The following is a 12526-nucleotide window of genomic DNA, read 5'->3' as shown; positions in this document are numbered from 1 at the left end:
TAATTATCCAGGCAGGTATAGTGTAGTTTTACAATTTTATTTTTATTTTTTATTTTAAGTGCAGGTTCCTAGGAAAAATAATCTGACTCAAAATGAGTAATTCGGCAAAATTAAAACACTAAATCAAACGCTGTATAAATTATTGGCGAGCAAAAAGTATTTATCCATTCATAACACAATAACATATCATTTACAACTTGTGTTTTTTTCTGAGATACATTGTGTTTTGACAGAGAACTCCTCGTACCGGTTTACAGTCCACGGACAACTGCCCAAGGCAAGGTCACTAAACCTCTCAACCACAAGGGCACTACTCTCACTACTAAGCTCTCCTCCTGCCTGTTGTTATGGCGATGCCGAGAGGGCCAAGCCGGCTGCCAATTGGCTGCCGACTCATCCTGTGGGCGGGGCCGCCGCTCGATGAGGAAGCGGAGGCTCTCAGAAGCTCAGCTGGGTTTGTTTACATTGAGAGAGCACCGGGGGACATGTCAGAGAGGGAGGGAGGAATGTGAGGACGTTTGGAGAAAATGTCTATGAGGGTTCCACAGAGATATTGATTCAGTTAAAGTGAGTCAATAACCACAAAACAGGCAACGTAACAGTGCACTGGAAGGAAGGAGGAGAGGAGGCATTCTAGTTTAAGTACTACTGCAAACATGAGGTGCCTTCAGCATGCTTGAGAATTTTCTCACAGGACATGTGTTGTGTAAAAGTAAGAGGACACATTTATAGGTACTACATTATTTCCTTATGTATCACAATTAGAGTTTTGAGATCATGTCCCCAGTATATCAAGTACTAGTTTGGTCCGTAAACAACAAAAAATGTGCTCAGTTTTTAAGATTTCTTTGTCAAATGAAGCGACGGAACAGAAAATATTCACATTTAAGAAGCTGAAAAATCAGAAAACTTGTTGTAATTATATAAAAAAAAAACCCTCTAAAACAAATAATTGATGATCAAAATAGCTGACGATTGATTTCGTAATAGATTAATCATCAATGAATCGCTGCATCCCTGCAATGATTGTTAAATTAATTGTTTATTTCTCCTGTTTGTGAATCAAAAACTCGATTGTTACTCGATTACTAAATGAATCTACTTAATCTCTTTCGATTATTAAATGAATATGTTCTGGTTGCTTTTCCAGGTTTGTAAAACACTGATCAACAATTTTCCGAATCAAGTGATGACTCGATTACTTGAAGGAATGATGGACAGATTAATCGATTATGAAAATAATCAGCTAAGGGAGTTGAAGGTTATTTTTAACGTAGATTCATTGTTTCCTCAATATTTTGTTGTTGTTGTGATTGGTGGTATGAGAGAAGTGGAGATGTAAATGCAGCTGTCACTACAGCCTCCTGTACTATTTTGTGGTGTTACTATCAGATCCTTTAAGTGTCCATTTTACCACATGACACAGTACAGCAAAACAAGAGAATGACATCATATATGACTCATAAAAGTAGCTGAAAAATAAAACCCAATTGCAAGACAAACATCTCATAATTTGATCAACAAACACCTCTGAAATTACCTCTGAAAAGGGAACACGAAGATCTGCCGACCTCGACTGCGTCAGACCTCGACTAACCCACCACTACAGAGAGGAGTTGCAAGACGAGTCATGAGAGTCTGACAGACACTCCCACACCACAGCAGCAACACGACCCTTTCAGCATGCGCTCCACACTCGCGCACACAGCAGGGAGAGGTTAGCAGAAAAGTAAGGAAACCACTTCAGCGGGAATAACGTGTGAACATGCCACAGAGACCCTATTAACACAAACAGAAATGCCTTTAAAGCATATTCACATATACAACTCTTATCATCACCCTACTCTCTCATGTTCAGTGAAAGGAAAATGGCATCAATTACAGCAGCTTTAAAAACAAATGACTTGTGAAATCATGCAAACTTAACTTGTTTGGGGGGGGGGTGTCTTTATAAACACCCTGGTCTGTCAATAATGGGCTTAAATGTGCACCCACAAGCATTTTCTCTCTTTACAAGCTCATTTTAGAAATGCTGCAACTGTGAGGGATTTATACCACATCCCACTGGGGCCATTTACGCTAAGAATAAACATGTTGGCCTTGATTTAAGTACATTTCAATTAAAAAAAAGTCCTTTAAATGTATCTGATGTGTAAAATCATATGTATATAAAGCGTTTTGATTAGGTTTTGTGGAGCTACTTGCAAGATATGTATAGCAATAATAGAAATGAAGTTATGTTTATTCACGATTTCAACTCAAAAACTCAATCATGCAGATTCAAACACGGCAAGGGTCAAAAAATGCTGAATGTTTCTAAACTTAAGAAAGCCTCGCTACACCTCTCAACAATGTCTCGACCAGACGGCAAGAAAAAGAAAAGAAGTGTGCGTGAGAAAAAACGGTGGTAGGGCTGAAATGTTTCGATTATGGATTACTATAACGGGGGCTGCTATTCTGAAAATAATGCTTTTAATTTTGCAACAGTGTCTGACTTCCTGTCCCACTCACCATCCGGCAATGCGGAAAAAATACAACACAGGCGATCGGTGGAATCCAAGGATTAAACTCTCAGCGTGAGTAAAGATGTATACAATAAACAATCATTTGAGGGTTTTTTTTTTGGTGCAATAAATTCCATTTGTTTCAAGTTATCGTTTGAAATAATCAATTCTATTCAATTTCTATAATGGGGCACCCTTCAATCCTGTGCATATACATATATGCAAGTGTCTATATGTAAAGCTCCAGTGCTGATTTGATGTGCATTTCAAGCATGAGTGCAGACGGCGTGATAAGACACGAGCACCGATACCACAAACGAGGCCAGAGAATAAGACTCTTACATGGTCAGCGGGGTCACAACTTTTAAAGAACCCTCGTGGAGAAGAATGGCAACGTACTTAGGCTTGATGGGAGAGTGCAACAATCGGAGGAAATGCATAAATCAACCCAAGAATGTGGGGCAATTCCTGGAGCATCGTTCATGACGTGATGAAGAGTAATTGGCTATGTCATGCATCAAATTTAAGAATGAAGTCACTGAATCAACCATAGTCAGTTATTTCTGGCCACTGTGATGCAGTTACCATGCTTGTAAAGTTGTAAAACAAAAAAACAACTCAAAGCAACAACTTTTCTCCAAGTCTGCACCAAGCTTGGCCCGATTGGACCACTACAACGGCTGCTTCTAATAATTTCAGGAATTTTCGATATGGTGAGCTCTCCAGAATGTTCTACTCTTGAGAGTGTTTGTGTGTGTGTGTGTGTGTTTTAGACCTGTTGTTACCTGACTCGATGTGTGTGTCTGTGTGTTTCAGCAAGCGGAAAACGCTGCCAACAAAGGGGCACAAGAGCAGGGACAAAACAACAGGGCTGCCAAGAATGTGTGTGTGTGTGTATTAGACACCACTGACCTCTTTCTGCTGAGAAACAGAAAGTGAAAAAGTGTGTGTGTGTGTGTGTGTGTGTGTGTGAGCGTGTGTGTGCATAGATCTCCTCTGGCCTCTCTCCTCTCGTGTGTGTGTGTGTGTGCGTGTGTTCGTTAAGCATGACCACGTGTCGTGCACCCTTGCCCCACCCCGGCAGACGGCTGAGGCCAGTGCACGTGCTGCCAACAGACGGAAGCAGCAGCTAGTGGGCAGATGTGAGCGCGCTCAGTGGAGCCATAATCAAAAACAAACGAGACAAAGACTCGGAGGAACGGAAGTTGGATTCTACTCCTCTAGAGATGAATACATACTGTAACTATCTCACATTTTCTTTCATTGAATCAAACTTTTCTTTGACATCTACAACTCGGGCAACATCTTCACAAGATCATTTCATTGCAGAGTTGAAAATGAGAGACAATCACTCCTTCCATTATCAAACTTGCGGGGAACGTTCACATTCAAACCTTAAAAAAACCTTACAGCCTGAACTCCCAACAGAAATAATTATTGCAATGTGATCAGATGATTATTTTTCTTAGAAGTTGTTTATCTCCACCCAACTCAGCTGAGGAGGCATTAGAGACGAGCAGCGCAAGAAGAGTTCAACCTGGCAAGACGAAAGGAGTGTTGTCTGGCGGTGCCAACACCCCTGTACAAGAAAATCCAGACTCTCTTTGTGTGATGTCCCACCCGACCGAGCACTACCAGATCAGTGGGGTCCCCGTCTATCTCAAAGAAGCTCTTGAAAACCAAGCTCTTCCAAGAGCGTCTTCTGTCCTAGCGCTTACCTTACCCCCTCCCCTGCCCTCGCACAATGCCGAACTGTAGATCACTTAAAAAGCCTTAAAAATTCCTGAAATATGCTCATCTCCAACATTAAGCAAGGACATTTCTAAAAATCTCAATATGTCTCATCTTTTCAGTGTAAACTAAAACTCTATAGGATCAAAATCAACTGATCAGCTTCAGAAGAGTTGCTTGGAAAGAGAAATTCTGCTTGTATTAAAAAGAAAAGACCCATAATTGCTTGAGAAAAGCCTCTGCACACAGTGCTACATTTAGTCAATTATTCTGTGAATTATTTAGTGTGTTTCAGCTGTCGTCAGTCTGCAGGATGTGCAGGACTATGAGCGGACGGTTCATGCCGTGTCTTACCGTAGTGCGTGAGTATGCCCTGAGGGGTGACCACCTTATCGCAGACATGGCACACAACGAGAGAAAAATCGTCCAGTGCTGGAAACTGGCTGTAGACAAACATCTCTGCAACAGACAAGAAGAGAGAAAAAAGATGGAATCTTGGTAGATTTACACATATTTAAAACTGAAAATTGCATTTGAGTGAAACATTTAGGGATGCATGACATTATATATACATTATTGGCACGATATCAGCAGATATTGGCTTTAAAATAGATTATCAGATGTCGGCAAACACACCAAGATGTGCTGATATGACTAATGCCTACAACAGTGGGCTAAATAGGCTAACTACTTGACTCCTTTCTTTATTTTGCTCAGTTAAATAGATGTATATCTGCATCTGCTGTTGGGTGAGTATGCAAAATATTATCAATGAAACTCTCCAAATTCCATAACTCAATCTTGTCACGTGGAAATAACTTCAGTTCATTAAATGTATGTGTATCAGGGATTCTTTGGCACGTTACAAAAATAATCGCAAGGACTGTATGTTAGCGAGTAAGTCGCTCACGTGCAACATTATTAATGTTTATCTCCATTCACGACGATCACAATAAAAGAAATGCCGTGCGATTACATCGCGGATGTTGTACAAAAATAAGTTCATCTCGGCGAGAGGAAAGAGAAACACAAATGCAGCGTTTGTCCAAAAACAAATGCGGATGCACGCGGAACAAAAAGGCGAGGCGAAATCTGAAATGCCGTCTTAAATATTTACATTTCAAAAGGTTTCTCGGCAGTAAAAGATGAAGGATGACTTTGTAAAATGAGCCGCCGCTGCTGTGGAACAAAGAGTCTGGAAACACCGTTGGCAGGTCAACAAACACGTTTTCAAACTCAAAAAGCTGATCAGCATCACCGCAAGTATGTGTGTGTGTGTGTCTTTTTCTTTTTTTTTTAAAAAAAACAACAAACTATGAGCTGCTACAAAAAAAAAGAGATTTTTTTTTCTGGCAAATTCCAGAGAAAAAAATAGAAGTTCAGTGGGAGTATTTAAAAAAAAAAAAGAAGAAGAAAGAAGCAAAGAAGAACGCAATTTCCTCTGCATCTGCCAATTCTAATGCAAACAAAGTGTGCCGCCTATTTCGTTTGCCTGTGTACGTGTGTCTGTGTGTGTGTGTGTGTGTCAGGCCAACCGTCAGAGTTTGCCAAAAGACTGACAAGGCGGAAAATGGAACTACAAAAACAATCACTCACTGGTGAATAAGCATGTTAGGAGCTACTTAAAAAAGTCCATCACTGCACCCTGATTACACCTAGAAAACACAAATGAACAGCGAATTAGCTTCAGGATGAAGTTGCTTGTCAACGTAAAGCGTTTGAAAGTGGCACAGGCACAGACAGAGAACCGCTGGCCTGAAGTAGCACAGCAACAGTTACAGAGGCACAAAACCAAAAAACAGAGTGAGGAAATGACCCCCGCAGTCAATCATCATAGGTGGTATTTAAGAGCTTTTCAGCGACGACTGTGCAAGGGGAGGCACGTTCTGCAAACAACTGCCGCCGAGCTTGGAAGAGAGGCACAACACGAGAGGCGGTAAACAAGCTTATCACATCTGGCTGGAGAATCCAGAAACAAACCAGTGTCTTGTTTATTACAAAGAAGCCTCTGATACAAATCTGGCTTAAAATACAAAATGGTACAAATCAGTGCCAGGTTTTTGAGGTTTTTTTCAAAAGGGGACTGAAACATCACCAACATCCGTGTTAAAACAACAAGGAAAAACTAACAAGCTTTCCTTTTTTTGGTCACAATCTAATCTCCCCTGATCATCAGAAAGTGGTTTTGACTACAAGCCAGGGAGAAAACTGAAATCCTTCCAGGGAGACTTTATTATAACAGGCAATAAAATGGCTTCGTTGACAAATCGCAGACGGTGAAACTACAATTACCTGATCTAGCGTCTACAAACGAGTACATTCTCCAGGATCTCGCAACATCGCCATGGCAACAATTAACACACATTCAACCACCGCGGGCAGAATGTGCCTGACGACCAGCTTTGAACATGTGGATAACAAACAGGATGAATCACAAGGACGGATGTTTGCGTACGTGTGTTGAGAGTGCTGGCATCATCCAGTTAGACTAAATATCTATTGGTACTGATGACATTAGATTGGAGGACTGAATCCATTTTAAAATATCAGTCCATAAAGCACTTTAGACCAGGGGCGTCAAACATACGGCCCGCAGGCCAGAACCGGCCCACCCGAGGGTCCAATCCGGCCCGCAGGATGAATTTGTGAATCTAATCGTAATGTCATATATTATATTTTTCAGTTCCAGATACCTGATTAAATGTTTTGTTCCATTGTAGATTCCATTGAAGGTGCTATGCACATGTGTAAATGGTAAATTGCACTTATTTTTCTCAAGGCATTTCCCGTTGTTCATTATATTTGTTTTTTGATCACCCAGCCATGCTACGAGTTTCACCCACTGGTGGGTTTCAGGTGTTTCCAGTCAGGTTCCGCCCCCTAAAATCTTTCAGAGTGCTGCAGTGAGTTTTAAGCTCTTGCTTTAGTGAGAGGACCGCCCACTGAGTCAGACAAGGGAGGGTTCAGAAAGGAAGTGATTAGCCATTCACAGCCCTATTGTCTTCGATTGTTTTTCGATCGCCCAGCCGTGCTATGAGTTTCACCCACTGACGGGTTTCAGGTGTTTCAAGTCAAGTACCGGCCCCCCAAAGATTTTCGCTAGCGAAGAAGCAGAAAGACAACACTAGCAGACACTCATCAAGGCCCTTTCCTGTAGCTTCTCCTGTAGTATCTTTGTAAAAAGATACTTCATTAAATGTAAAACAAAGGGAAACATTTGGAGATCTTGTTGTTTCTAGGACATTATGCTATTATTTTACTGGTCCGGTGGTCCCCTGAACTAGAAAATCTCTGACCTGCTGGCTCACTATGAACCATCCAGACCACCACCATCTGGGTCACGTTTGCTCTGCGTCCCCAGAACCGAGACTAAACACGCCCCAAAGATCTAGAACAAACTCCTAGATGAGATTGTGCGTCAGCTAAATCAATTCAGTCTCTTAAATCTAGCGTGAATACCTACCTGTTTGACACCACGTTTAAATTAAACTGCTGCACCACAGCCATAACTGCAACTTTCTTTCTTTTAATATTTTCTTCCGCTCTTTCTTTTACCTCTCAATTTAAGTGTTTTTATTATGTTTTATTATGCCTTTTATATCTTTAAGGCTGCAGCTGCTGCTGTATTTCTCTTTCTTTTTATTGCAAAGCTATTTGAAGTGTGCTATATGAATAAACTTGCCTTGCCTTATTTAAACAACGGATCTGTCCATGATAAGCTCATTCCAAATCAATAATCACATGTTGTCAATACGTATGTGTATTAACTACGCTAAAGCAAAAAAGTACACTTTGTGATATATACTTTTATAAAGGCAAGAATTTCATTTTGGCTTCAACTATTTCAGCACAAACAACATCAGAATGACTAAATTAGCAACGTCTGGGTGGTTTCTTCCTCGATTCCCGGGTCTGTGTGGGTTGGTCTATTGTGGCGCCTGCGTTCCGTCGCCACAATGTCTGATCCGACATTGCAATTTCAGTTGGATAACGACAAGAAAGATCCTTTCCTTGCTTTTTAGTACATTTATCCTCCAAGCATGTTTAATTAAATCATACTTTACAGGGAATTCCTCCTCTGATCTGCCTGTTTTTGTTTAATTTGCGTGTTCTTACCGTGTGTGCGTGCATTTTCTCCGACTTCCTCCCACAGTCCAAAAACATGCAATATGGGAATTAGGTAAACTTCCAGGGACTACCTTCCAGGGAATCACATTCTTTATAGAAAGAGCGAACGTACAAATAGGGGATGGGGTGAGAGAAGCAGTCGCTCAAGTCAAGTCAGGAGACAAACACATAGATACAAGACATCACGGTGCGCACCGAACAACACTATCTGCCAAAACGGCCCCATGATCAACAGATAATGAGTGCACTTGGCTGCCAAGTGAGTAAACACGTCATAGAAACTCACCCGCCACTTTCTTAATTACACCTGTTCGACTGCTTCTCAACACAAATACCCAATCAGCCGATCATATGGCATCAACTTGGGCTGCTGCTGAAGTTCAAACCGAGCATCAGAACGAGGAAGTCGGTTGATGCGAGTGACTTTGAATCTGGCGTGGGACTTCAAAGCACAACCCTCTCCAGGGTTTTCAGAGAACGGTCCAAAATAAAAACAAACAGAGAGAGAAAATATCCACTGAGTGGCAGTTCTCCGACCTCTGGCATCGACAAAGACATTGTTTGCCCAGAGCAGACTGACCAGACTGGTTTGAGATAATAGAAAGGCAACAGTAATCTAAATAACGACTCCTTACACCAAATTAGGGCTGAGTGGTATGGGTCAAAAATGATAGCCTGGTATCATTTGGCTGCATGGTGATTCACCGTCTATTATCGGAATTTGCACATTTGTGAATCGATTCAGAATTGATGCACCTAAGAATCGATTGCTTTTTCCCCCACCCCGGAAGTCCGCAGTGGGTACAACTCCTGTTATTCTATTAGCTGTCCTGTGTACCTAATAAAGTGGACAAGGAGTGTCGATGCGGGAGAGATAGAGAGCGTAGTCCCAAAAACAACAAACAATGTGTGCCAACCTGGCTGCATGCACTGAGCTGTCACGTGAGTAAACACACGTACCGTCTGTGACTTTATACGGAGCGGATTCTCAGGTTTGTAAAGTGTGAAGACTGAGCGTGTACGTGTGTACGTGCATATCACGCTCAGCAGGCTTTAATGTCGTGTTACCGGCAGATCAGCAATTCTGCAAACACTGTTCCAGTCTGGCTCTGAAAGAGGAAGATGAGGCATGTGAGTGAGAGCGTGCGTGTGTGTGTGTGTGTGTGTGGGGAATGAGGGGGTGAGAGGCTGGTATTCGACCAGCGTGAGTGAGAAGACTTTCCCCGGCTCAGTGTGTGCGTCAGTGCGTAGCTACGAGGGCTGTGGCAAGCTCAGAGTTTTAGTGATGACTCAAGCGCGTTACTGTGCTCCTGTGGGAACCTGAACGTGGTGAGCTGCTGCGGAGGAACTCCGCTGGCTCTGTCCCTAGGGACGCCGTGCTGGGGAGGGGTGAAGGAAACCCGCTCACTGCTACCCAATAACTCATTGATATACTGTATACACTTACACATAATGCAAACCTATTATTAACAGAGCAAATAATAAGTATTATAGCTAGTAGTACTAACTTTTTTTGGGGATGAAATGAAAATACATACAGTTCAAGCAACTAAATCAAAGTCCTTCGAGTAGTATGCTATAATTAGATGATGTACCACTTCAATGAAAATAATAGTACAGACACCGATGACGCCCTTGGCTGGGATTCTGTTTTCAGGATAAAGAAAATGATTTTCTTTCAACAACTCTGACACTTACGCAGTGCAAAGAAGTGCAGCTTTTGACAGTCTGCCTGTTTGAATGAAAGCCTTTTAACCTCCAGAAGAGAAAAGGAAAAATGAACTTGCTATGAAAGAAAACTACAACCACTAAAGTGGTGTACAAGCACTGCTGAGTATTTTCATTAGTGATTATTCTGTTGATTCTTTAAGAATCTGTGAGTAGTTTGCTCCATTAAATTGCCATAAAATAAGGCCTTAAAATGTTATTTTTCCCAAAACTCAAAATTGCTCAGTGTTCATGATTTATTTGTTATGTGGGCAAAGAAAGCAGAAAATATTCACATTTAAGAAGCTTGTTAATTGACTGATTGAGGAAGTAAGACCGTGAGCGGCAATAATTACATTTAAGAAGCTGAAATCAGACAGCTTTTTATCATTTAAAAAAAAAGTGATGAAGTTTGCCTAATGTTGGGAGACAGTAAATAGTGTTGACTTGTAAATTGCAGATTAAGAAATGAAAGTAAAAGTATGTTTTGGGTGGTGATGGTGATGGGGGGGTTGTTCTATGTTGGTCTGCTCAAGCCTGATGTAAATCCACCTTCCAGGGTTCTAGGAAATTAAGGCTAACTGTAGGCATTTGTCATTGTTTTCTGCAAATTTCAATTGATTAAAAGAGAGAGAATAATATTTTGTTTCAGCCCTGGGAACAGGGATAAAATAGTTGTATCAACTGAACAACATCGCAAGAACAAAAGTGTCCGAGCCAAATGTGATTGAACGTGACTTCAGAATACAAACAGACATGGAGGCGAACTGTCGTTATTAGCTGTGCATGCGATGATTTGTGCTGAGAAATGCAAAAAAAAACAATTGTAGATGTAGTCATGGCTGAGCAGACGGAATCAACTTGGCTCAAGTTACATTTGAAACAAAAGGATCCAACATCCATTTCCTGGTTAAACTCGCTCTCATTGATTATTGTGGGGTTCTGCTCACGGCCCCAATCGCTGTTCAGAACCAGGAAGACGCTACAGATGCTACAGGGCCAGATCGTGACTGAAATCTGCCCAATTATCCTCTAGTGTGCTGCAGGCTTCAAACATGTAGGACAAGTGTCCCCGAGGACCAGGATTGGGAAACACAGAATTTAACCTCAACATGTTTTTGGACTGTGTGAGGAAACAGGAGAACAAGAAAAAAGCCCATGCGTACACATAACAGGGAGACCGTTGCCGGTTCAAGTCCCCACTAGGTCAAGGACTGGTCATTGTTAATTGAAAACCTAAACTGGCCCCAGCATGGGAGTCCACATCCAGAGTATTCCCAGAAACCAAAAGAGGAAAAGAAAATATATTGACATTTTAAGATAGTGTATATTATAAAGTGCCTTTGTAAGCTGTGCTGTTTTTGTATGTTTCTTTTCTGGAGTAGAGTCTGCTGGTTAAATAAAGAGGAAAAACCTGACCACTCATGTGCACAAAAACAACAACAGTGTCAGCCGTAGGTTTACTCACTACAATGATGATATAGTGATGGTGGTGATGGTGTAAACTTCCTTACCTTGTGTGCTGAGCTGAACGGCTTCTCTGTGGCAGTGGAGCTCTTTATCACCCGAGGACGAGTCTGTGTCTGTGTGAACACGAACAAACACAAACAGCCACTTTAACAACATCTACAGAAACAACCAGCAGGCAGCATTCACTCACAACAACAACAACAACAAACTTTGGGGCCATGCGTGCAGCCATGCTGCAGGACTCTGTTTAGCATTAGCTTGTTAGCGCCTGCGCTGGCTTCCTAAATCAAGTGGAGCTGTCAAAGCTAACAAACTTACAGCTGGACACTTGAGGAGGATTATCGCTGCCGCACGCGTCAAAGGCAGCGAGTCCGTGCTGCGTCGCCTGCGCGCGGCTGTCGAAAGCAACAAGCTCGTGGATGTTGCATATTGTGTGGTAATAGTAATGTTTTTTGACAGTTACTCCGCTGCGCTCTGACAGACAGACAGGCGGTCAGACAGACAGACAGGCGGACAACCTGCCTGCTTTCTCAACTCAATCACAGACAGTTGGGACCACGCACTTCCCGACAGTTTCGCCGCGAAAACAACAACGTTAGCGACGTACGAACTTACTGTCAACGGGACGTAATTCAGTTGCACGGACGAAGGAAGACCAAGGCTCGCAGATGAAGCTATCCGGACTTGGTATTTGGCGATCCAGTGTCGCCATTGCTCTTCCTTCTCGTAGCTTTGCTGCGAGTCTCTCTCTCTCGCAGCGAGCGAAAACCGAAAGAACGAGCTATGGTGACGTCGTTTTCGGCAGTCTTCGGTTCGGCTCGGTCGTAGTCGGAGGGTTGAGAGGTTGTTGAGGGAGGGAGGATAGTCTGAAAATGTCTTTCCTTCTTTCCTTCAAAACAAATAACTAATTAAATAATATCATTTAATGAATACTTCACATATCTGCCACAGATTCTATTTATCTATCTTGGACACTGAGCACTTTG

General features: G+C 42.1%; 1 protein-coding gene across 3 annotated transcripts in view; it reads right to left on the bottom strand.

Annotated features, from left to right (window-relative positions):
- The window catches only part of atxn7l1 (ataxin 7-like 1), a 33419-nt gene extending 21112 nt beyond the window's left edge, over window positions 1-12307 (bottom strand). For 2 of the 3 annotated variants that reach the window (XM_044020571.1, XM_044020569.1), the window contains exons 1-3: window positions 12156-12307; window positions 11585-11653; window positions 4590-4694 (exon numbers count right to left, since the gene is read on the bottom strand). The gene's annotated coding sequence lies outside the window, so the exon portion shown is untranslated. Of the gene's footprint in view, window positions 1-4589; window positions 4695-11584; window positions 11654-11858; window positions 11948-12155 lie in introns of those variants that run through there. The other variant, XM_044020570.1, reaches the window with a different exon arrangement.
- Between the last annotated feature and the right edge of the window lie 219 nt (window positions 12308-12526).

Source organism: Solea senegalensis, linkage group LG3 (genome assembly GCF_019176455.1).
Source record: "Solea senegalensis isolate Sse05_10M linkage group LG3, IFAPA_SoseM_1, whole genome shotgun sequence".
NCBI classification, from domain to species: Eukaryota; Metazoa; Chordata; class Actinopteri; order Pleuronectiformes; family Soleidae; genus Solea; species Solea senegalensis.
This window is presented reverse-complemented; position numbering and strand designations above follow the sequence as displayed.